The sequence below is a fragment of the Rhea americana genome, unplaced genomic scaffold (assembly GCF_003343005.1).
Source record: "Rhea americana isolate MKP2758 unplaced genomic scaffold, rheAme1 scaffold_32, whole genome shotgun sequence".
In the NCBI taxonomy this organism is placed as follows: domain Eukaryota; kingdom Metazoa; phylum Chordata; class Aves; order Rheiformes; family Rheidae; genus Rhea; species Rhea americana.
In genome coordinates this window covers 5,949,539-5,977,369 of record NW_028186446.1, presented here as the reverse complement: position 1 = coordinate 5,977,369, position 27,831 = coordinate 5,949,539, and positions in this window count along the sequence as shown.

Below are 27,831 nucleotides of genomic sequence, written 5' to 3'. Positions count from 1 at the left end.
AACTTGTTTATCCTTTAAATTTCTTGAGAGTTTTCTTAACCCTTAGGAATAAAAAGTGTATCATCAAGAAAGAAGCTGTTTCATAAAGGCCAGGATGTGTATAGTTACTAAAAAAATATCTGAGATACAGCTTGTAAAAGACACAACAAACAAACAAAAATGTTAGCTGTATGATTGATGGCGAATGAGGCTGAAGAAGAGGGGCATACAGAGAGGATATTGCACTGAGATTTTATATAATTTAGTTATCTTTTCCTTAGCTTTTTCTGAGGAGATCACAAGATGAGATGACTAACAGGAATGAGTTTAAAGAAATGGAAATTCTCTTCATCACTTGAAAGACAACTCAAAGTGCTTAATACAATCAAATATGAGTACAAGGTGATGATCATACCAGATTTCAAAAATAACTACCACATGAAATCTGAGATTCAATAACAAATATTTAAAATGTTTTTTCGGGTCAGAAGCACTGTTGTATGACTATGGAATGATAAATAAAGTATTTAAGAGATAAAATACAAGTGACTCAATCTCCACAGTATGGAGGAAGGAAGGGAATCTATAGCTGGGACATTTGTTTCTTGAATTACCTTTTTGTAGGTATTTGTAGGTGTCTTGTGACATCAAGCCCTATAAGGAAGAAAACTAAATAAGTCATTAAAAGGATCATTTTGAGGGGCTCATGCCTTTTAGCATACTGCTGAGAACCCATTCAAACTGACAATTTTATCTGTTTTTTTTATTTTATTAATTACTTCTGCTGTTATGTTCCTATGTAAAGAGCTAAAATTTTCTGAGGATAATTTGAATGATTTGATATTTTTTAGCTTTTTACAGTGGGCTATAATTACAACACTAGGAACTCTGTAATCAGCTGTAACAAGAATAAGTTTTTACTTAACATCCTCATTACTTCCTAGAATAATGAATTCAGAGCTTTCCTAACTGAAGAAGACCAACACCTCTTTCACAATAGAAACTTGTACTGTATTTTTTGAATGATTCCATTCATTTCAGTGTTTTCATTTTAAAATTTAGTCATAGTTTTACTTCAATTTTCATGCTTTTTCTTATATTGTGTGGGTAAGTTATGAAGAAATATCAGTTTGAGGAAGGAATTTTTGGTAAGTTAGTTTGTTTCTCAGCTTTTCTCCAGTGCTTCTTAGATAACTGGGAAACTCCCATGACATCTGATGTGCCTTTCCAATAGAATCAAAGATACACCCTTTTTCTACTATCTTTGAGCACAAAATGTTTTGAAGGTAAAAAAAAAGCAATATGATGACCATCGCTTCACCGTGGTCTGCTGAAGAACTCCTGCCTAGAACTTTGTTCGCTGTTCCGTTTAAGTCTTTAAATGGCTAAAAATAGTATTACATGGCTAAATATGACAGGAAAATTTTATTCACAATTAGCTTATTTTAGTTTGACTATCTTTTGCCATATTATTTAATTCATTCAGATTTTAATGAAATAAATTACATTATGGACTTGAACTTCAAAACATTTAAGTCCTTTTGTTTATTTCTTTCCCACATTTCTTTCTTATTGCTAAAGAAATATTTTAACATGAAGTGTTATGAACCAGGTCATGAGCCTTTATTGAACTATAACTCTCTGTGTTTTGTAGCTTTTCCCACTCTTTTAATCCAAAATCTTCATTTTTCTTATTTGAGAGTCTATTTTGGAAATAACTGAACATTTTTTCAAAGAAACAAATAACAAATTTTAAAATATATTGTTTGTAACAAGGAATGGCATATCAACCTAATAAGTCATCAGTCCAACCTACTGACCATTGTTTGTGCTCCAAAAGTTGAAAACATGCTTATGCCTGATATTGAATGAAGGTCTAACTCTCTGTTTATTATCTTTGTGAAAATGTGTTTAAGTTGAACAGAAATAGTCTCCATCTGGAGTGAGCTGTCCATGGAAAAAAGTTTGCTATCAAATATTTTTGTTGAAATAAAAGTAGTCATGTTAGCAAATTACATTGGATAGATTCATCTCCACATCTGATATTCACCCATGCTGAAGAGGAATTAGAGTGAATGCAGTTACAGGGTCTAAAATTGTGATGACTTTGGTACTGACTGTTTAATAAAATATGGTCAGTTTTGATTTTTTTCTAAATATGTCATTTTACTAACTTCAAGAAAGTCTCCATACAGATAAATTTTTACACATGACCTGTAGGGCCCACTTCCCCTCAAACTGCGCCTGAACAGTTTATGATGATGATTCTGTACTACAATATACAAAAGCAGCTTTGCTGAGAATAGTTTTTGCAATGAATGTGTTTATTTTACAAATGGTTCCATGCATGCTGTGTTATGACAGAAGCATGTGGTGAAAATCTCCTACTAAGGAATGTCCCTAAGCCAGAAGGCCTCCAGGATATCTAATGAGTTCTGGGCCAGTGATCTCCTGTTGCTTTATTTGGCTCTTGCTGGTACCCATTTCACTGCCGACTGGACAAATGCCATTCCACAATAAAATACCCTTGCCTGGAGGATTTGACACAGATGGGTCTGGTCAGATGGGTCCGTTAAGAATAAGGAATCAAACCCATGACCTTTTTTACTGATAATGATGTTGTGTGCTATCCTTTTCAGAGAACAGCTGCTCCCTGTTTGATTTTACACTGAATTTATATTTCATTTTTATTTGTTTGGTTTTTTTTACCTGAGACTCATTATCATCATAGATAAATAGGAAATGATCAGTCAGTGTACTCAAGCCAAAAATAAAACATTATGTCATCATTTTGCTGCATAAACTATAAAAATAAAATACTTTTCCTTTTTTTGGAAAAATATCACCTTTTAGTAACAATTGACTAATCAGTAATAAGAAGAGTATATTCATTCCTTAAAAGCAATTTTTTGGTGATTGCATCTAAAATAATTACTAATCCTACCAGACTGCCAAAATGTTCCATAGTTMCAATTAATAGATTGCCATGTAATGAGACAGTAAAAACTGATACACTGGGCTAATTCTCCTTTTACAGTAGTATAATACTCCATCAAAGTCAGTAATCTGGTGTAAGTGAAAGGAGAATAAATTCATAGCTGTGTTACCATAGGCCTTATCTATGTTTTGAAATTGCAGAATGGTAGAAGTGCAGTAAATGACTGAACTCCGGTACACCTTTCTCAGAAAGCAGTTGTTATTGATTGTATTTACAATATCATTTTTCATTCCTCTAACTACTGCCTTTTTCTTTACTTCAGCCATCTTTGAAAAACAATGTTTATCATTAGACCTAAGTACAAACAAATACATTCATGTGTATAGTATCTGAACACCCGTAATTTTTGCCAGTTAAAATGTGACTCTATATGGCCTCTTTCATCATTAAAGTATCTCTGAATACTTTAGGATCATTCATTGAATCTTATCATTACACCACACTGTGAATCTGTCCCACTGATGTCCCACTGTTCAGCAATAAGAAATGGATAAAATGAACCCAGTTTTAACATTTTGTCTGAATGCAACACGATAGTCCAGCTGTGACTGTTGGACAGTAAACAGTCTCTACCACCTTCCATTTCAGGGCTCTGGTAATCTGAATATCTGGCTACAAAAGGCAATTAGCCAGCAGCAGGGCTTGAGGCAAATATCACCAAGTCACTCTCAAGTCCAAGCTACAAGGCTAGACAGATCTCATCTTAAAGTAGAATGGCAGCATCACTGGGAAGTTTTGTTGATTCTTTCCATGAATTACTCTCAGAGTTTCTGGAAATCCCTGGAGTATACAGTAAGGATCTTGCATCTCTTGGCTATGTACCATCATCTAGTTCTTGGGCAGGTGGTGCATAGGTCAGGAAAATAAGTCATCTTTGTAATCAGTTCTAAACATTTACCTCATAGAGTATCATGAAAGTTAATTTTGTATAGCCATGTAGCTTTTAACATCTGGATATCAGAATCTAGTTCAAGAAATTTCAAACAGAAATAAATTTTAAAGGACKGTGATATGCAAGTATGTGGTTCACTAAAAAGGCAGAGTTCTCAAAATGGCTTGCTCATTATGAAATATTTAGCCAGCTCCATTAATCAGTCATTGTTTTACAAATTTAATTTTGAGAAATAATAAAAATATTTATATAAAGTAGAAAAAATAATAACGGAAATGGAAATTGCCTCTCTCTAATGTCTGTACATTTTCAGGTCTAAACTGTACTGTGAAGTTGTTTTGAATTAAAACTTGGAATTTTAAATTGAAAACTCTCTTGTACGTTTTAAATCAATTTTTGAAAATTTTAATCGTAGCATCAGATTTCCATTTAAGTAGTTATTTCCCATGGTGTAACTACTAGTGAAGAAGAATAGAATGGCTAAACTGCAGTGAGACTGAATTTACAGTTGCTAATGCCCTTAAGATCTCCCCTACTTTGGAGTACACTGCAAGCTGAAAGGCAGATGTGGGATCTCCCAAGGTTATGTGCTTTAAGTAAGTCTCAAAGCACCCAACAGATTACTTCCTGCACAATCATGTATTCTAAGAACTCAGAGGCTCCACTTTAAAACAGAAGTAAGTATCCAACAAAGTAGGCACCAGTACATGATACATGAAAATTAAAATGTTAAAACTATGAACTAAGAATCAATGTCTATTCATAGGAAAAAATTCCTAGATTTCTTTTTCTACCAAATATTTCACATCTGAAAGGCATGTCAGCCTCCTGGTGCTTACAGCTTTTAGTAAAACTCTACATCCAGGTCTATCTGTGCATCTCAGATTATCTGTGTATATACAGCTTTTCCTTATCCATTAAAAGTATTATGTTTTAATGCTGTTCCAACAGTTATAAGAGCCTGTTGTTCCCTCCATTTAAGGTCACAGAGGCAATTTCTAGAGCGATCTGTAAGGCGGTGAAGGGAACGCTGTCTGTACACAGTTCTCCGCTCTACTGTCRTGGCCAGAGCAGCTGCAAGGAACTGTCATGCAAACAGATGACCTCTTACCTGTGGTTACCTTTTCCTTAAAAAGTAACTTATACAGCCTCCTAAAAAAAGCTTCCATAACCTTAGGACAGTGCTTGTCAAACAGAAGCACTGCAGCTGCTGAATATGTTTTTATACATTAAAGCATTTTAAGATTGTGGGTTTATTGCAAGTAAATGATTTAACTACATTCAGCTGTCCTGTAAGTTGTTTGTAATTACTGATTTTGCTTTTCAAATGTGCATAATAAAGTTCTCAATGTAGCTCTTTCAAATGCAGCAGCAGCAGCAGCAATGCTGACTCTTCAGTACTCGATAGTTCAATCATAYAGGATATCTTCATATTCAAGTGAGGCAAAAAATAAAAGATAGGGGCAACAGAAGGTAATGTAGTGGCTCAAATTTATATGCTTTGTAGTGATGGCTTCAGTGTTTGAAAAAGGTGAGTTTTTTAATCATATCTCTGACAGTAGTCACAGCTTCCATATTTTAGTAAATATGCAAAATATTTTGAAAATTCTTGCACGCTGTCTACATTAAATTCTTCTTTCTAGTCATATCAAAACCATATCAAAATATTGAGTCCTAACCATGCAAGATTCTCACACTGCAATATCAAAATAAATTCTGAAAGTGTAAGATGAAGTTTGTCCTGACACAAATCCTGATTATTATAATTAACCTTCTGTACCACAACCTATCACAGTAATATTCAAGCACCTCCTTTTACCCAATAGACCAATGGAGCACATATTTTCTCAAATAAGGGAATATTTTTTGGTTAGTTTCCCATAGAATCAAAGCATATACATTTACATCCGATATATGACTGGTTATTGATAGCATAGTAAAAAATATAATAAGATGTGGAGATCCCCAACTCTAAGATCTACTCCTCAGTAATTACCACTTCATCTCATAAGAGAGATAGGCTCAGATAGGCTAACACAAAATAGATTGAGATTCTTCCATTAGGGTCAGAACGAAATACAGGTATTGGGAAATGGGAGAGGGAGGGATTTATGAAGTACCAGGAAATTTTATAGACTATGGTTTAGAATTAGAGCTGGACTGAGGCCTACATTAGAAATCACAGAGTTTCAGATCAAACTGAAAAGATTTTATCAGGCAGAGTTCATCTGAGAACGTTGTTTAGCTTTAAGGAAATATATTTTTTTCATGGAAATTTCATTTAATTGTAGTTTCTGACAGCTGATATTACTTTTAAAATGTGCTCCCTTTTTTTTGAAGGCAAAGGTCTTTTGATAGAATAACCTTATCCACTACCTCTTTCTCATTCCCCTTCTGCCTCCTACTATTCAGATATCAGTAAATATGTTTCTCTTACATTAATGGGAAGCACAAAATTTGGCACAGTATGTAATGAAAATCACTACCACAAAAACTGAAATAAGATTTAACTTKAATCACTTCAGAATTTAGGCAATAGGTGAAGCCCCTTTTCAGCCTGCATTAATTTGACACCAGAATGCACATATAATCTATATCATTAAATATTTTTACTGCTTATGAAAGGGGTTAGATATAGGCAAATGTCTTTCATTTATCTATAGATGATAAAGCATTAAATGAGCTTGAGGAGTAAATTTGATAGGGATAGAAACTAAGATGGAAACTAAGGCTAATATAAGCTTTTAAAAGTCCTTTATTTACACAGAACCTTCAACTTTGCAAATGCACCAGTTACAAAGACTGTTTTTACACAAAATGCAAAGCTTAGGCTATCTTCCCCAAGCAAGAGGCCACGGTAAAGTTCCATGGTCAGGTTTTGGCACATAGTCTCTCTGAGGAGAAAACTCTTTTTTTCCCCATTCTCTGTATTGTGCAAGGAATTGAAAATACTGATGTAGAGAAGTATGGATAGAAGAATACGGGAATATTTGAACAGATACCTTCTTCTCAGTTGGCTGTATGACTTAATCTGTAGATAAATATATTTTTATAGAGATAAAACACAATGCCAAGTTAGTGCAGGGGTCAATAAACTGAACTATAGTCTTTCAAGTTCTTAGTCTGCAAGTATGTTCCCTGWAGATAGAAAATACTGATGTTAGTTTTCAGATTCAAAGTCTTTGTGTAATATCTTGCAAGGAATGAGGGAGTTTCCTTTCTGACTTAATCTTCTCTGACCAGAGTCACTGCCTGAAAATAAGATGTTAGCCCAGATCATTGTGCTGTTTAATATCACTTCTGGTCAAGGACTGTTTATATACTACAGAATAARTACTTACATGGGGAATAAAACCAGACTGTGTACCCTCAACAGGCAAACTGTAGTCCGTCATAAGCTATTGCTCAACAGAGAAGTGGAAGCCAGATGAACCAGACCAACCCATAGACCCTGGCGGTGGTACTAACCATCTGAGATGATTATTAGCTCTAGTCACAACGATGCATCTGCTCTGTTCACTATGGTCCAAATTTCATTCATATCTAGAGAACCAATAAAATTGTACCAATAAAAAGTAATATAGAGAATGGACTGACTTGGTTAGTAATCTAAGACACACCTACACAGTTATATAAAACATAGATAAGAAAGATTATCTTCCTCACCATTCACTTTCACTGCTCTTTTGTTTTATGGAATGCCTCCAGGTTCACACAATGGACTTATGAGGTGTGGCTTGTCTCACTCAACTTCAGAAGCTAAAAAATTAAGCTCCTTGTAGTGAATGAGAGATACCTCTGGAGAGCAATCCATCCCATTATGAGAGAGGTATCTAAAATGCTGAGGATAGATTGCACTTCTGAGATTTCTATTACTGTCCAGAGACTATTAAAAGAGCCAAAATGTGTAGCTTCAGTTGCCTACTGGTCCTATAGATTATTATATTGTCTGAAATTAATCCAACCCAAACACATAGTTTTCACTTATTTTCATGAACTGAATAATTCTACTCTTCTCCTCTTTCTTAAATCAGCCCCTTGATCTGATTATATTTTTCTCTTCATTCTCCTAGCTTGACAGCATTGGTTTATTTCTCCAGAAATCTTGATGGTGTAGTAGTAGGAGAAGGATTGAGTAAATACTGGAATGGTTGATCTGAAAAATCATAAAAACTGCTCTAGTAAAAGTAAAGTAAAAAAGAAATATACTTTTTTCTCCTTTATGTTCCTATCCCAAAAAATGCTAGTTGCCAACTTCACATACAACATCTAATTATATTCCGAATTATTCAACTCCCTTAAGTCCACTTTATTACTGGATGAAAGTGCCAGTTTTCACTAGGAAGTTGAAGCACAGGAAGTTCTACCTGACTGTGAGGAGGAATTTCTTCACTGTGAGAGTGACAGAGAACTGGAACAGGTTGCCCAAAAAAGGTTGTGGATTGCCTGGATGCAACCCTGTCTAACATGCCCTAGGTGACCCTGCTGAGCAGAGAGGTTGGACTAGATGATATCCAGAGGCCCCTTCCAACCTCAACCATTCTGTCATTCTGTGAAATATTAAACTATTGATTRTTTTTGAAACAATTTTTTAAAATAAACACAAAATATGTCAACATTTTTGCAAATTGTGTCATACTGACAAGAGAGTTACTAAGCAGAACTCCAATTTAGAAATAGTTTCACTCTGTATTTACTGTATTTACTGTTTGCTACAGAGACATCAGCGTTCAAACCAATGCTTTAGTTACCAGAACCTGAAAATTTACCATGTATCAGCTGAACTGTCATAACTCCACATAAACGCTCTTGATTTGTGATAAACTACACTGAGGCAATTAGAATTAGCTTAATCTTATCACAATCACCTTGAATGTGATGAGCCTGCACCTTTGAGAAGTTAACACAGCTCATATGATACCCTGTAACTTGGTATAGAGCAATTACATGACATTATGACTTAGTGCTCAGATTAGTTATTCCTGTGAGTAGTAATGCCAATATTTTTGCTGAAGTCTATTCTTATTCAGTTTTATTTAGGCAGAGAGAGTAATTCTTAAAACAAAAGCTAAATGTGCAAGAATCATTTATAAAAAACAAGGAACAGCAGCTATTTAAAACAAATAAATGTGTAACAAGCTTACAGCACTGTAACAGCAGGATACAAGAGAAAAAATATAAAAATAGCCACTCCGAAAAATTGTTTATTAAAGTCCTCATCTCCACAGCAGGAAATAAACAGAAAAATACTGAAACAGCCACCTTAAAAATGATTTATTAAAAAATGCATCACCATATATGAACAAAGAGAAAACAGTTTACCACCATCTTAAAATAAATTTATTCAACTAGGCCAGCAGGAAATGCTGTAAAAATAAAATTTCCAGTATAAAAAAAATTATTTTCAAATAAGGAAAAATAAGTCCTTTTAAAATGGTTTTACAAAGCTTGTACTGCACTGGTGAATTATAAAGACAGCTCTATTCACCAAAAGCTTCCTTCTTCATAGTGTTGCACTCCTTGGCCGCATTTCAACAAAAACAGACATCCAGTATATACTTAAACAAAAGCATGTAAGAGGTCTCTGTTATGTTATGTTTAAATACAAGCGATCTCACCACCTTTTGTAACTAACCTCTTCAAATGATATTTTGAATTATATTATTTCTTGCAAACCTTTTTTCAAGATGGCAATAGAACTAATAGAATTTCTTTTCCAACCAAGTCATGTGCTGGGAATCCCTGGTCTTACCTAGTACGTTTCAATTTCCTTCGTGTTTTGAGTGTGGCACTCAAAGCTACTTGGAAGCATGCTTTCCTTAGAGAAGTCAATAACTGCCTAGTGACTAAGTAGGAGAACACCAGGGACTGACACTGCTGTTACAATATATCACTCAACTAACTTCCGTGAACCTGATTCATTTGCAGTGGTGGAAGTGGTAGCAAAGTAATTCCTATGATTGTCAACCTAGCTTTGTCACTGACTGTGTAAGCTTAGAAATATTTTTTGGCCCTGTAGTACATTAGTTGCTTATTTTTACAAGTAAATAATAACAAACAACTTACTTGCTCCACTAAGATGGGACATCAGTATTTAGCGTCTTTGTTCCAGCTATAGCTCCATACACATGTAAGACGAACCTCATGCATACAAATACTCAAGCTTTACATCACTCACCAAGATTTTTGTCCCATCAGTGTGAGCTAGGTTGCTTAACTCAGAGAACTCTTTTTACTACCTAGGCTGCCCAAAGACTCCCCTGCATCTGGGAACGGGCTTGGGGCTGCAAGGGATACAGCGTTTGCTGTATTCCAGCAGACCTAAAATAATGAAAATCCAGAAAGGACCATTAAAACAAACATAAGCTAGGGCATCCTGAGGATACTCTAACCCTTTACAGCGGAGGCAAACCCTGATGCCTGGTTATTCTGAGATCCAACATCAACTCCACACCTACTGAAATTCGATCATTTTCACCTTTCCTCAGCAATTACATAATTTATCCATGTCAAACCTTGGAAAGTCTGCACAGCAGCTTGTGCTGCTGCAAATAAAAGTTAGACTTCATAACTTCTCCCAGCACCACCAATTTCTATTCCAGACTCTGCCAGCCCCTATGTGGCAGTAGGTACAGGAAGACTGATTCTCAAGCATTTTTCTCTAGATTTTTGCTCTAGGTTTCCCCTCCGTGCCCCCTCCTAGGCCAGGAACAGTCTGGCCCTGGCTTCTCATTCTCGATATGGCTTAGTCAGTTTTGACCACAGTKCTAAAAAACCCAGAGCTGTTTATGTACAGGTAAAAAGACTGTGGGAAAATGACATGAAATGGATTTATGTTCTTAACAATACAGATGAGATGAGAACTGAGCCCAGTAAGTGGTGTTACTACAGTAATGCCAGGGTAGGTAAACTCACATTATAGGCAGTAAATATCTCTGTGAATGTAAACAGACAGATATGAATATGAGATATGATATGATATCATATGATAGATGTGCACAGATATAATTGCAGAGAGGGCAAAGAACTACAGAAACCTGCATGTTAACTGAAGGCAACTATGAAAGTGTGCTAGTTATAACATATGTCCACCAAAATCACTACTTTAGATAAGGCTAAAATAAATAATCAGCCTCTTAGGGGTTTGATTTTGCACATATGCTTCAAGTAAATGACCTATTTGCATGAATAAAAGCTTCAGAATTGGGCCCAAGGTTTGTGATTTATTTTTCCTCCTGCTGCATAATTCAATAACTAGAACTGTGAGGAAAAATTTGCATATAAAATGGAACCTATTGAAACGTGGCTGTTCACTTTCTTTATCAAAAGAAGAAAATGGCGCAGTTGGRATGTATGAAATCAGACTTCTATATCTTTTTACGATCTCAGAAGACCACAGCACCAGAAAAAAGTTCATCTGCAGTAAAGCTGGTGTTGCTGCTTCAGCAAATTACTTATGCAAGTGGCAGTGATAATTAGAGCSAAGGAAATAATTCATAGCAAATTATTTATTCATTGAATTTCACCTTTTCTTCTGTCCAGGATTTGTCTGTGATCAGCCTGTGATTCTCTCAGTCTTATTCTCCAATCAAAATTGTTAAATTTCATCAGTGAATGCATCTTGATCCAAAAGTCATTCACAAACAGCTCTATTCAAGCCCACACCTGGCCTGAAGCCTGTGTTTGTCAAGAGTTTATCACRTAGCAGATGTCTTGATAGAGCCTTTTCTCACCAGCTTCCCAATAGCCTTTACAGAAAGTCTTGTAGACAGAGCTACTTGGAGAAAATGTATATGATCTCCTACTTTTTTTTAAAAAAAGTGCCATACCAAAAATGAAATTCTTTATGCTAACTCTATGGGAAACAGAGGATTAACCTAAGTTATGGAGAGAAACCTTAAAATCTTTAATGAAGCAGATTTCCTGGGCAGCTCTACTTGAAATTCAATCACTKTAAGCCAGTGGAGAAAGTAAGCAACAGAGCTGATAACTCCTCCTCAGAAATCCTGTACAGTATTTTTCTCCTGGTATTTCCTAATTCAAGTACAGGGTGTCAGGAGACAGAAGTTAGGATCTTGAGAGCCTCAGGCAATTTTGGTTACTATATATCATGTGAGGATACGCATCTTTGTATACATCTTTGYGGTGTAAAATGTCTTTAAAGTCCTCTTTTTTTCTCTCCCTTCGTTCCCCCATCAAACTGCTCTGCACATGAGCTTGAATAAATACGAATTCCAAACTTACGGGCATCAGCATCACCCAAAACTATTCGCATATTCTGTCTTCAAAGATTTTACGTCTGCATGAAAATTTCTGCAGTGCCACTGAACTTACAGTTTTGTAACTTACATTAACCATGCTTCTTTTATTTTTTTCTGCAGATTTATATTAATACCCATATTCAGTACAATGATTTTTGCTAAAGATACCAAAGATAGTTATCTACAGCATTAGCTGAACTGAAACAAAAAGGCATCCTCATTTCTTCAGCAGCTTCCTACCCACAAATCTGTTATATCTTTCTATTGTACTATTGAAAAAGAATAGTAGCTCTCTAGTAAAGGTAAAATTCTTAAGGGATTTCATCTGCATAAAGTATTAGGATCCAAGCCCTCAACTCATGATTCAGATATTTAAAGACTTATTTAGTATACTTCATAGTTCACTGAAAATACTGGACATATACTTTATAAGTGTTATGTATTTCCCCTACTATGCTCTGAAYATTCTTTTCTCCTAGTAATTTTGAAAAAGGAAAATATAATGCTTCATAATAGGCTTATTATTTTTTAGCTTTTTAATAACAACATTCAGGAGACATTATTGTACCTCCATTTAAAGTAAAATTCTTCTTCAATGCTATTAAAAATAATTTATCTAAGAAGTTTAATAAAATTCCTATATAAAGAAGTTCTTATATTAATATGTGTATTTCATGCCACTTCAGCTGTAGTTCTATCTTTAATTTCATATAAGCTATTTGGAGTTGATTAACTAGCATATAATCTCTGCCAGCCAAATACATGAAAAGTTGGTGGTGTATTTTTAATCATCTATATTCAGAGCTGAAAATTAATTTTACTTTGATTTTTTTTTAAACATCTCCTGATTAAAACTTAAGCAGTCAAACATCTCAGGCATTTAACTTCAATGTTGTGTCCTCCTCTATCAGAACAAAATTGGGCATTTTCCTATACACAATAGAGGAAAAAAAGCAATTACTATCAATCAGTGACTAAGCAACAGATTGGAGTATTTAGAAAGACTCATTCATACACAGATTTGCAGCAGTGTTCAGCTCTTCTGATTAGATTCCATAGATTTTAAATTGTGGCTAATTAGGCTGTCATAGGTTCATTAATGGCTCTACTGATTCAGCACTCCCTCACCTGCATGCATATTAAAGCTCATTAGCTCCCTTGTCTAAAATACCACCTGCATTAATTGCTGCTGATGCACTAGGACTCTTCAGAAGGCTCTTCTGACAACTAGTCTACCTGCTTGTAATGCCCATGGCCCCCAGAGCTCTTCAGGAGAGCAAGCACATAAAGTTCACAGTGTTTCACACATTGTAATGCTCCAGCTGTTGTGAGGGCAGTCAAGCCTGTTTTCTGCTTAACAGCAGGAAATAAATAATTAGCAATGCCTGTACTGCAATGTCTACCACAGGACCCGTTTATTTTCTCTGGAGTCTCACTACTGTAAGCTACCTGGCAGTTTCACGTACTAACAAAATGCTAGGGAGATCCACAAACATAAATAATCTGTTATAACTGAGAAGAGTAGATGGCCTGAAGTYAGAATAAGTCTGATTTTCTGTGACCTCTTCAGAGTAAACGTTCAGTGCACTGCTGACTGCGAGGGCAGTGAACCAAGCCTATGACACAGGGAGCTCTTGCTAATCCTGTAGTCTTTCTTTCCATTTCAGTGTCCTCACGGATATCAAGGTGCTGGACTCTATATAACAGTGGTCACCGCTCACAGCCAGAGTGATGAAGCAACGGGGGAACAGATTGGGAGCTATTGAGGAGAACAACTCGAAGATCAGCGCTTCTGGCCCCTGGCTTCCAGCCAGTCACAAGCTGAGGTGGACCCGTAAGCTGGTGTGTGACGTAAAGCCAAAATACAGCTAATAACACTACTGACAGCATCTTGCTTGGCTGAAAGGCTATTAAATTACAGAAAGCATCTTATGCTATCATGGAGATTTTGAAAATTGATCTAGCTTTAAGTAAACTCAAATTCTTTTTTTTCATTTGATCAAAAAGAAAAAACTGAAAAGAAAGCAATTTGTGTCAAGTAAAATATGCACAATCCCATAGTTGTTTTTTTTCTCACTTCTTAATATCAAACTCAAATAATAAAAATAATTTTGAAATTAAGTAATTTAATTTATAAAGTGTTGAAATAGAAATAATTGTATTTTTACATATTATGTCTTAGATTTACACGGACATATACATACGCACACACGCACAGGCATCTACATTCCCCAGCTCATGTGTGGATCTTAAAACAAACAGAGAATTCACAAAGTTTTGCTTGAATTTTCAAATAATGTAGTTTTCCTATAATGGATGTTTTCTTTTTATTCAAGAAAACTTTTCTTGAATATTTTTTCCTCAGAACTATTCAAAATCATTCCTGAAATTCTTCCTGTTTTTTTTTTATGAAATATTAAATAAGGTATTTAGAATAAGGAGAGTCCAAGTGGAGACAACTGTATCAGAGCCATAATTTTATATTTACCATGTGAGCAGACATTCTGAATTTACTTTTCTAGCGTTTAAAATGATTGATAGAATGGAGAATCCTAGTGCTGTAAGGCTAAATCCTGTTTCCTTGGAAATCATTGTCAAAATGTTGACTTAAGTGATGAGTGATGCCTCAGATAAATAGAAAAATGTGAAAGAACTTCAGAAAGTGTTCGAACTTCACAACTCTTTGGAGCTCTTTCTCTAACACTGAGTTCTTATCTTTTTAAACACACTAAAAACTGAATTCTTAGTGAAAGTCACTGAGAAATAAGTTAATCATTCTCTGTGTMCTTTTTTATCATGTTTTCCCCATTTATCTCAAGCCTTTTCTAGCACTGTTCAAATAAACTTCAATTTACCCAGCACCAGACATTGCAATAGTTGGAAGACACAGACCAGCTGTAGCTTCTACAGCTCTAGTACTTCTCCTATTTTTACTGGAAACACTCAGAATTTGATGACACACATGACAGTTCCTGTTATGAGTGCAACAACATCCTGCTACAATTTTTTTGCTTTACTCGCATGAAAGAAAGAAATAAAGAAACAAACCAAGAAAGTCTAGTTCAACCTTACTCACACTGCTTTCATCCAAGTCCTGACTGAAAGTCATGTTAGAGAAAAATATATATATATATATAGTTAGAATAATTTTGTTATGATCAAAGGCAGCCTCCCTAGTTAAAATAATAGTGTCACCATGGTGAAAAATGAATACTTCAGAAAGTGTTCCAACTCATCAGGGGTTAGTTTAATGGAACTCAAGATAGGCAAGGTTTAGGGATAATATGAAGCTTTCCACTGAATTCAGATCAATACTTTGATCTTGTAAGTCTGAATACCGCTCTGGCAAAAAAAGAAACCCCTGTATTAACAGCAGGTGGCTTAAAAATACCTTGCATGGGCACTGAGGCACAGACAGATGGAACCAGCAGAGCAAACCCACCAATGATGTTTAGAGCCATTTTGGCAAAGTCTAAGATACATTCCCTTCTTCCCAACTGTGTAACTGCTGACAGATGTCAGCAGACTTGGGGTAGGCAAACGAGAGCTCCAGCTCCCCACTTAYCTCCACCTCACTCATCCCCTTGGTTCTGCAAAGCTCTGGTGTGAGACAGGAGGGCCTCAGATTAAAGGACTCCATGTAGAACAGACTTTCTTTCTTGTCAAGGCAGCGGTGAGTGATAAAAAAAATTCTTATGTTGGATTTTCCACAAAAGTTTTTCTCTTTCTCTTTTCTCTTCTGTCATTTACATGCAGTTGCAGAATAAAAGCAAAAATATTGGCTCTCCATCTTTTAACTTTTCTTGAGAGACCTATATTCCACAGGCAATCAGATTTACTAATTTTTTTGGATGTGATTCTTCACTGCAGCCTGGCACAAATACAGCTTTTATTCAAATGCGGTTATGATCGTGAATCAGTTTCAGTGCACATAAGCAAGTTACCGATTCTCAGATATTTCTCCGTTTAGAGCTGACACTAACTTGCTCAGCTGTGACACACAGAGACCGTCCCCTTCTTATCCTTAGATGTGGGAGTTGTGATATGACAGCACTGTAAGGATGGCTCACTGTTGCTGCTGCTTTTTTACTAGTTGATGAACAGAAATCTTTTAGTGATCTAATATTTCACAGCTGTTGAACCCTCTAAGAGTTTTTGAAGTGTAAAAAACACTCAGCACTATTTCTTCCAGCTTTAGCGCTGCATAGAGTTTCTGAAATTTCCCAAAAGGGCTGTTTGAAAGATCTGCTGCATCACAATAGACTTCCCATTAGGGGAACACACATGAGCTTCCAATGCTGCACAGAGAATAATAAAACATATATTTTTTCAGCATATGCGAGGTCAGAATATCACCCAGTACTACATCACGAAGGCAGGCTGGTGGAAAGAATTTATTTCTTAGTCCACAACAGATTACTATAAACYATCGCATACAAAAACTTTTATGTACGAATCAGAAAAATATTTATTTATGTTGGAATATGGATTATTTTCCTCTTCTCACATGCACATACACACAAATATGTTTGCTGTATTTTAAAAGAGAACAGAAGGACAGCAATAAGGGTCAAGATGGTCTTTTCTTCTCCAAACATCTGCCTCTGAGCTCTCCAAAGTAAGTGTTAGATTAAAGAAAAAAAATTAGAAATGCTCTTGGAAGAGAAAATGTACCTCTTTATGACACTTCTTCCTGACAATTTTTCTATACACCATGTACTAAAACCTCCCCCAAAACCTGGGGCTACTTATAGTCTGCTCACAGGGTCACAGAGACCAACCACTGGCTGCCAGCCACCAAGCAAAGTGGCTTCCTGCCACCTGTCCTACCAATGCCAGAGAGCCACTCTGTACTGACGGACTGTGAATATGCATGATCTGCACCAACAGGTTTGGCAAGTCCCTGTTCCTATAACTTACTTGGGCCCCAACTTTAGTCTAATTTCCACCAGTCATTTCTGGCCAAAGTATCCGCATTAGGAAATATTGTCATTGTTCATTAATGTCAACACGAACTGGCTTTGAATTAAACCTGCAAATTTTGTACTCTATTTCAAATGCACGTTTTCCTCTTTTCCTTTTTTTCTGGGGGAGCATAGGAAGAGAATATAAGGGCTTCTCATTTTGCTCTCTTTACTGGTAACTTGTTCAGCCACTAGCATTGATACACATTATACTTTATATTTACATTGACTAAAAAAGAAATGCTCCTGCTTTTCTTCTCCTAAAATGTTTTGTTCATTTATCTTTGAAAATGCAATGTTGGCAAGAAAAGATCCTCTCAAGTTACTGCTGCAGTGTCTTTTATTAGTCTTAACAAAAGGGAGAGAACAGTGCCTCTGAGACCTTAAAGAAACCCGATGGAAAGGACAGGCCTTTGAAGTCTTAAAAACATGTATAATCTACTTTTACTTAGTCTAACAGAGGAACCATATTTACCATGCTCATGTCATTATGGATTTTAGTTTTTTGTTCTGAGTATAAGGTGTATGATAGTCTGGAGATTATCAATTTGGGATACATTTAAAAGTTGACTTTGATCTCCTTAAAGCTATCAATCTCAGCTTTGGAAGGAACAAAGAGATAAGAGAAACTAGAAACCTAATTTGCATCTGATATCTCTGGGAAAAAAGCGGAGAAAACAGGGAACTAAATAACTAGAAAGCCAAAAGTCCTGCTCTGTTCACCGCAGGGTCTTTGCAAAATTGCTTGTTTTATAGCCAGAGAGAGATCCAACAGACTGTAGTGAGATAAAAACCAGTAACTCAATTACAGCCATGGGCAGCCTTATTCTTTATATGGCTCGTAAAACTAGGATTTGTTTTTAATGATGAACTAGAACATGTATCTCCTGCAAGGTATAAGCCAGAAGCCACGCAACAGAGGCATTTATTTAGACTTCAGCACAAAGTCAGATAAAAACTGGGTGTTAATTATAAAAGAGAATACAGGAATAGCATTCTGTTAAGAGCTCTGTTTGAAAGTGTGTTTTGATGATTTTTTTTTGAATCAATTTCATCCTCTCTCTTATCACATCGCACCACATCTTCAGCAATGATTCAAGTCCTACCACCTCACAAATACTTCATGGCTTTCTTCCCATTATCAATATGAATGAAGTGCCCTACCAGAATGGGTCAGAAAAGCCATTGCCCTTTCCTTGTGTAATCGTTTCCTGAAAAAAAAACACTTCTCTTGTGTTGTCTGAAAGGAAATGACCAGGTCAACATGCACTTCTTCAACCTTGCCAACTTTAACATAAAAAAATAACAGCAGGTACATTGAAAAACAATGCCAAATCTCTAACACAGCTGAATGGTTTATTGCACCTGATTCTCCTCTGAAGAATAAGTACCAGACTTTTGAAGGAGACGCTGGTGCTATCGTGTAATGTAAAGAAGTGGGCAACTTTTCCTATAAGACACTCACCAAAGTCTTCCAGTTGTTGAGTGACTACAAAATACATACCGCCCACATCTGTGAGAACAAAGAGCTCTGGGGCAGTTCATAGACAGATACACAGCACCAGCTCACCAGCGAGCTTATGAACCCACAGCAAGAGAGGGCTGGAACAAAGCTGAGCTCTGGGGTGACCCAGTGCTGCCAATCTCACTGTCCACCCCAGCCACTTCATCCTGCATCTGGAGACTTGGACTAGTCTGTCTAAGCCTGCAACGGCACTGTCAAGTCCTCAAGAAAACATAGCACCGGAACGAGATTTCATCTCACTCTACATGAAAATACCTGTGGCCAGGAGCTATGGCTGACTATGTCTGTATTGCTGCCAGGTGGTCTTACACTCTGATGATTACAGACTGAGAACCAATGAGTAGAACAGAATAGACTCTCATCAGCTTCACTTAATTATCTCATGTGTGAATTGCTCATGTGGATTGCAGGATATGGATTGACGGTACCAAAGGGCATAAAGACGGTGAAATCCTGGTCCTTCACTTAGCAATTGCAAAACTCTCATTTTTATCAATGGGGGCAAAATTTCATCCATTAAAAAAAGTGGAAATCCCTCTGGGAAAATGAGAAAGGTTTAGGCAGTGTTGCAGGAGGGATGTTTAAAGGTCAAGCTAAACCAAATAACTTGTAATTTATAACATGATCCAGTCACTAAACTGAGAGAATATATCTTACTTCTTTTCTTAGCAGCTGCTGTTTCTCTCTCTTTTTTTTCAAAGATTGAAAGTTATTCAAGACAGATAAGTACTTCCGCCTTTTTTGTACTTCGTTTGTACCCTGAAATTCTGATCGGAGGCTACAGTAACTTTAATTACATTTGGGCTATATCAAATGAAGCAAATAATGTGCTAATATATTAGGGCATGTTATTCTTTTATTTTGTTTTGTAACAGCTCCTTATTTATGTTCCAGTCACCTAGCAGAAGATACCCTCTTCCATCTTTCCTCCACTCTGGACTATTTGGTGAATAAAACTCTTATTATTTCAACCTGTTCTACAGAAGCAAGTGCTAAATACTTACTGATATATTTGAAGGCTCTATAAGCTGCCGCCTGAAGCAGTGATAACTAAAGTATTATGTGGTGAAGTATGAGGCCTCCCTTTGTGAACTGCGGAATTTTGTTTATTTTTATAGGTTTTTTTAATTTAAAACCAACTCCATCCGACAAGTCTTTCAGTAAACTTCTGTGTACAGTCTGAAAGTGCCCACTTATGGAAATGACCACTGAGTATATTTTTCTTCTCTTGAAATAATATAATTCAGGAGCAATTCTGAAAAGGTCTGCAACAGCTTTGCACCTCATAAGTTCAACTGCTTTGTAACTCATCTCATCACTTAATGGTAGCATTCAAAACTACATAGAAAATAGCATCATACTGCCAAAATTCAGTTAGACTAGTATAAACAACAAGATTCATTACAGGAAATTTAGTGTTGTTCCAATATAAACAAATTGAGAATAGAAATTATGGCCAGTGTCTTGGTGTCAGTTTATAACAGAGAAGGATCAGGTTCTTACCTTACTGGATAATACAGAGAATCATTTCAGCAGAGTACTTAATTTGTTGATATAAGATAGGATGTTTTAATTCTTTGCTTTGAATTTCCTCACTTTGGCATGAAGAACTTCAGCAGATCCATAGTCCGGTTTGGCTCCAGTGGAAATGTGTTATTGGATTGTTTCTAATGAATCATATAGAACCAGTTCAATAAAAATGTTGTGATTAGAAAAACAAATCCATGGGACAGTTTCACTCCAATCGAAGAAACTTTTCTGTCAATTTTGTATCTTAACTCCAGTGTTGGATTTCAGAGCATGCTGATAAAATTAATGCAAAGATTATTTCAAAGAAAATAGGGGATAGAGATAGGAAGAGTAAAGGAAAATAGCTGAGAACATCCTTCCTTAAAAAAGAAGTCATTCTTTAAAGGCTTAATTCACAGCCAATGGAAGCCAATAGAAAGCCCTCCAGTAATATATAGATTGACTTTAAATTAATATCCAGATTTGTATCAAAAGTAAAATAGAGCCAGGTGAATGTCCCTATATTTCTGGTTCATGGACATACTATTAATTTCTTTATTTGGTATTGAAAATTTATCTAAGCTCCACAGTATTATAGGCTATAAGAAAATAAAACCTGATAATTGTTGACAGACAAAAGCAGTGAGTTACTGACCTCCTTCCTGAGTGGCATAAATAAAGGGTTGCTTCCTTTGGTGACTGAAGTACTGGGTTCTGATTAGTTTATTCATCCTTTCTGACCTCTTTTTTTATCCTTACGTCTTGTTTTCCAGTACACTTCTCTCCTCAAGCTTCAGTACATCAGAGCTGAACTAGCCCAGCAGGCAGCCTTTTAGTCTGAACAGTCATAGAAACAGGAAGGATGCAGTGCAGTAGAAAATTAGGTGAGCCTTATTCACACCCCCTGTAATAAAATAGATTATCCACCACGGGGCCTAAAATATGTGGAGCAGACCTCCCAGAATGAAAATACGTGCATCTCCAAAAGGAACTAACCATTCCCTTCCAGGGAACTCCCACTGCCCCAGTTCTTGTGTCAAACATGGTAAAACGTATCACATAGATTTATTGAGACTAGCTCTACGCTTGTGCGCAAGGAAAAGAAAAGGGCACAAAAAGTCATGCCTCCCTACACTTGCCTTGCGGCAGCACTACTTAAAGTTTTTAAGAATGCAAAGACTGCTGGGAACTAATTCTGGCATTAATTAGCCTCATCAAACTTAGTCAGGAAAAGAAAGGGATTACAACCTCTTAACCTGATGTCTGATCAGATATTCACATCTGATAAGAGATTTAGGGACAAATAAGCTTTTAGTAATCTTTATAGTTGCATGGAAGTCAGTCAAAATATTGTTTTGTTCTTACCAAAGATTTAATGTAAGCATTACACAGGGTGCTACTATGGTAATTCTTGTCTAGAAATGCTATATAGATTCAATAAGAGAAAGCCCTTGAAACTTAGTGAGTTCAATGAAATTTCTGAAATAGTGTCAATTATTTGGTTCAGTTGGATTTTCTATGTTTCTTTACTGTGACTATTTTAAGAAGTTATGCACATATGGGAAGCTATTCTGGAAATTTGAAATACTATGCCAAATAACACACTGAAAATTGGACCTAAAGAAGGAGAGCTTCTACTGCACTATGGTGTCCTACTTTTTACAAAGCTGCTTTTCAACTGTCCCCCATATTCAATTGAACCAGAATGTTTATGATTGCATTTCATGAAGAGAAGCTCTGTGCTTCGTACCACCTTTGAAAATGAAGGCCAATAAATGTCTTTCCACAAATGTAGGTTGGAGATTATGTGACAGGAGGACTTTCTTTATAAATTAGGTTAAGAAATAGTTTTCTCATGGAACTATATGCTCAGATACTGTTTCCCGTTCAAGATGGAAAACACAACATAAAAGTAACAATAATAATGACAATGAAGAAAATACAGAAGAAAAGTTAAACTGCAGTACCTAAAGCTATACAGATTGTAGTGGAAGTTTAATAATGCCATTTGAAATCATTTGTCCTCCTTTGAAGTTATTGTCTGCTGATTGTTCAAAGCCTTATGTTATCATATTTTGATTAGTTCCTCCATTCTGTGTGGATCATTGCTCACATCACAAAAAGACACTATCACAGTGTCTTCTTTGGGTTGATTCAGCAGACTATCTCTAGAATTAAATGATAATGAAGAATGATTTATCCTCTCTATCTTTTGTGATAGTCCTTCATGGGAATGACGAATATTATAAAAAAAATGCTTTTGTCTTAGCTGAAGTGGTTTTGTAGTGAAACAGAGGAATTCAATTCTTACAGTATCTATATAGTATTTTTTCCCAGCACTGAAATTGGTATTACTATTTCTTTGAAAGAAAAGGGGGAAAAAATGTGATAATCTGTCATCTTTTCTGTATAGAATCTCCCTCTATCCCGTGACTGCACTTCTATGTCTTCTTAAGCACTGTGGTCTGAGTGCTACATCTTTATGTTGTAAATGAAGCCATAGATGGTATTAGGAGCAACGTCTACTTTCCTATTCTTAAAAAATTGCTATCATATTCATTGTTGATACTCATGCTGTAAATGCTGTAAATACAACATTACAAATTTACATTTATTGCTGTAACTACATCAGTGATGGGTCCTTTATACTGAATACTGAATGAACATCCTATGAAGTTCACACAGTATCTCCCATCTTCCAGATTTCATTGCAGTCAAAGAAGAAAAAACCCTTTAGCTTTAAACCTGTCAGACAGGTGTTAAAGACAAGCTGCATCATGAAATTTGGGCCCTATGACACTAGAGAGCATGCAAATTTGCAGTTGTTCAGTTGTTTCTTCTAAGAGTTTCAGCACATTTTTAAATGAAGGCTATAGGAATATATTATTGATAAAGATGCAGCGTTTCAATAAGTATGCAAGCTGAACCACCTTTGAATCATCTTTGTGGTTCATCCATCACCTCATGACACCTGACACCTTGATAAATCATCATTTATTTGTAACTTAGTTTATGCGTGATTTTTCTGGAGTGTAGCTGATTATACTTTGTTATGGATGCTAATTTTCGGAGGTTGCAAAAAGTATAAATTTTTTTGGAGGAGGAATCAGAGGGGATATTAGTAATGTGACATATGTGGCCTTTCACCTCAAAGCTACTGCTTCAGCTTGGAATCAGATCAGAAGACCTGAAGTTATGACTATCCAAGGATTTTTGGTCCTCTACACAGAGTGAATTTATTCTCTCAGTTCAGTTCCCAGAAAGCAGTTTCCTTTGCTGAAAAGAAGCCTAGGTAACCCTCTCCCCACATTGCTGGCAGTAATTTCAGGAAAAGGGCACTCCTTACACAGGCATAATGGTTCCTAAAAGTCAAAACACATAGATAATTGAGAAACAGTGAAGGCAGTTTTTCTTCTGAAATTTCACAGAAAACATGCTCTGTAAGTTTCATTTACATTGCAGTGCACACTCCATGTATGGGTGTGTGTATAGTCATATCAGTCACTGCACCTAAAACCCTAGATTTATATGACCCTGGATCTCAAAGAGCCTTACTATTTAGGATTTTACATAAGATTCATGTGATTAAAAACAAAACATTAGTGACAGAGGCTCTACCAGGATAAAACTATCATACTCATATCAAAACCACAGATGGGATGGATTCAAAACATTGAAATATTACATAAGAATAAATCCTAAAATATCATAAAACTCTATATGCTGCTTGATTCAGCCAACATTGAATCAGAAGAAAAATAAATGTCCCTGAAGACCAAAAAAAAGGTGTGTCCTGTTGGTCAGGGAACACGTGACATGATGATGTGTTTGTGCAAAGAAAAATTCCTCCAGGATAAAACTGGACAGAGTTATGCTACATCTTAAAACTCAAACCAGAGGAATTCGGTAACATATTCAAGGCTACGGTGAAAAGGCTGATATTAGCTGTCAGATTTTCTGCATGGCAGTAAAGTGTGTTTCAAGGAAAACAAAGAGTAGGATGCAATAATGTAAGCAGGAGAGAATTAGTAAGAGATATTGCGAGTGAGCTGAATGGACAATTTTCACAGTGCCACAGGAAAAAAAGAGTAACAAAAATGTAGAAAAACTGTGGATATTCACTAGGAACAACTGAGGGCCTGTGGGCCTCTCTCTCTCAAAGTATCTATATAGGTGATAAAATACTGTCTCCAAAGAGTGCTAGGATTTCCACACATATGCCATATAATCTTTCATAAGACTGCTCTAGTTTACCAGCATGGAGAGGCTAATGTAAAGTCAGGTTGTCAAGCTCACAGAGTAAGGCTTGTTTCACAACTTGTATTCCAGTAAATATTTATTTATTCATCTGATGTACTATGAAGTACACTGAAGAGTTCCCACACATACTAGGGAGTGTTTTCTTAAACTCCTTGTCACAAAAATCAATACATTTCAGGAACTGCCTGTAGTTCACACCATCTTGGCAGCAGCGTATGTTTTCATTAAACCAAGCTCACATAATCATTGCTATAATACCTATTCCCAACATAATTCATCTTGCCCATCTCCATCTTCCCCAACAGGTAGTAGCTAGTAACAAATCTCAGCCTTTACATGCAGAGAAGGAAATGTTTGAAAGGATGATGGCTCTCTTACGCAAAGGGAAAAGAAGAAAGAGAAAGCTGCAAGCGAGCTGACAGAGTCAAGTGAGTACACGACGCTTGATCAATGCTTGATCAATGTCAGAGACATTCTTTAGGGAAATTTTCTACTGCGGATGTCATACACTAAATGAAGTGGAACGGAATTAATACAGAACCTGCAAGACTATCAATGGAGTTTTCAGTGCTGCAGTTCTTTGTCGCTCTTCTCTTTCTACAACTAACCTTTAAACTGACTACATTTAGGGATGGATTGAGATACCCCAGTTTTAAGCCTTTGATACTTAAACTGCTTTTGATCTCAAATATACATCACAATATTGATTGTTTTAATCAGAGAAGATGTTGCAATGCATTCATATAAAACATCAAAATCAATCTCCAAAAACAGAAGTGTTGAAATATTCCTGAAATAACCTGTTGTGTTAGTCCTTCTGCATTTTCTTTTCTGATCTAATTCAGTGAAAGGATAAAACAAAGATAACGTAGAAACACTGTTATAAAATATACCACAATTATACTCTTAACTCAGATAGGATAGTTAAAATAGCTAAATGCTTCATTATTTTCTTTGTATTTGGCAAAATTTTTTATGAAGGAAAGGAATTTGTGTAAGTTTAGTCTACAGATACCCTCCTTACCAGAAACAGAAATAAAAAATCCTTAGGTCAAATGGCATATAAATATAACATCTGAATCAATATCACTACAGCATCCAGAACAAGCAATAATTCCATCGAATTCCATTAGCAGTACCTGCAGGAATAAAGGTGAGAAAACCTTTTTTTCTTTAAAGTATTGTGTCAAGAGTATCAACTCTCTTAATCCTGTGCTCTTGTGCTTGTTGCCTCCCTTGTTGCATGTCATGGCAAAAGATATTATGATAAAATACCAGTTAACAAAATTTTTACATACTCCTACACACAAGGAGATGAGTCTTTCTTTTGTGTGTGGAATTAAAACACTCAGCAATCATTTTTAGACTTATGCTGCACTGAGCCCCCCTTTTTTTTCCCTTCCCTTTTCTAACAGGATATTTTATTCATTTCTAATTCCGCTTAGGACCCACTTTAGTAATACTTTCTGCCTTAGATTAATTACCCTGATCTAATTCATTTAGTGGAGGACAGCTGTGGTATGTGTGTTGCCCACTGATGTATTGTGTTAAATGATGCCCATCTGTCATTGCAGCATATCAGCATGGATTCGGTGTCATCCACTTCATTGGCTCTGCTGAGATGTGAAGTACAGCTACAATGTTTACCACTGTTGTTAATTTAATATCTACACCTTTAATAACCTGACTGCTGTCATTCGCTGAACAATGATACATGATGGCCAGTGAACAGCCAGATAGGAGGCATTAACTTGACAGCGTAGCAGACCATTTGGTACAGTTAATTAAAGCACTTCTGGGCAAACTTACTGCTGTGGGTCTTGTAGGGCATTCTCGTGCAAGAATGCATTATTGAAAACAAAGGTAAGAAAAATCTCTGTTAATAGGGATTCTGACAAATATAATCATTAACCCATTCTGTTAACTCAAAAGTGGTAATTTTATAATAGTTATTTTATCTTCTTACCACTGATTCATCTTTAGCCTCTATTCTACCCTGCTTCCTGTCTCCTCTGTCTTCTATTCCTTCTTCCATCTCCAAAAAGAAAGGAGAAAAAAATGGAGGTAGCACACAAGCATGTTCTCATTTCAGTCTGGTGCTTATAGGCATGTGTACCGCAGAGAGAAAGGGTTGCTCATTGTATGAATACCTTGTCTAGTCATTGGCCCTTTAATGAATGTGAAGAAATAATACATTCAAAAGGCTCTATCTTTTGTTTTCTTTCTGAATAGGAAAAGTAATAACAAGAAAAATTGCCTGGCAATTTTTTTTTCTCCTACATGGAAGAGTGTTAGAGTAAGGGAAAAAAATGATATATTTCAAAGAGCAATTTTTTTAAAAAACACATATTTTTATCCGTAGGTTTTGTGAAATCTTTACTGAACAGAAAAGTAAATACATATGGAAAGAAGTACTGTGTCACATGTCTGTAAACACACAAAAAGAAAGAGACACACGTACAACACCACACTGTGGTTATCATTTTCAGGGAGCTGAGGAAACCCATATGACTACCTGCAGCAGATAGCATGTGATTAATGCTTTAAGACTCTTGGCCATGTGCCTCAGGCACATATTACACAGGGATGCCTGTTTCACAAGAATGAAAATCCTCAACGCTTACACAAAATGATTTTGAGTATTATTCTAAGAACCTTTTTGAGTCTTTTACTTTACTTTTTCCTTTAAGAGGACTTAAAGGGGAAGGGTACCTCAGTGGCCGCAGGACGTAAGAAAGAATTCTACCACAGATTTTCTATTCGGTTTTGGATTATTCATCAGTGGAAAGATTTTCTAGGGTTTTTAGGGTCTCTAAATGCCATCAAGGATCTGGGACTTGATTTCTGTTTACTTCAATTCCCTAACTGTGAAGTGGGGACTTCCCTATTTCAGCTATTGTGACAGTAAATATTGCAGTAAATAAAGATTGCAGGACCTTCTTGTGTGACACTGACAGATGACATACTGATTATAGACAGAAAGATGGTTGCTAAAGGGCCATATTAGATGATACGGCCCCTCAAGCTGTCTTGGTTAAGATAAGCCTGGCAGTTTCTGCAGGAAAATATTGAGCATAATGAAGAAGCAATCTGATTACAACAAAATTCATCTGCTTTTGATTATTTAGGCTGAATGACCCTTTTACAGCTGTATTGGTATAGTCTTAAGAATGAATGAGAAACAAAGATAAAAATCACACTGGAAATGCAAAAACCTGCAGCAAGATGCTTGAATATATTGCAGTAAAAGTGGCTTAGAAAGTACTGCAAAGAGTAGCTTCATAGTATTCTTGAAAGAAAAATATGACTCCTTATTTCCCCATACTTAACAAAATATACTCACTATCTTTCTGTGGAACTTGCTTTCCCAGACTTTGCAAGAGTTTATTCAACACGTTTCTTAAGGGCAGTGATGCAATATTATCAATCGTCTAGGATTCACA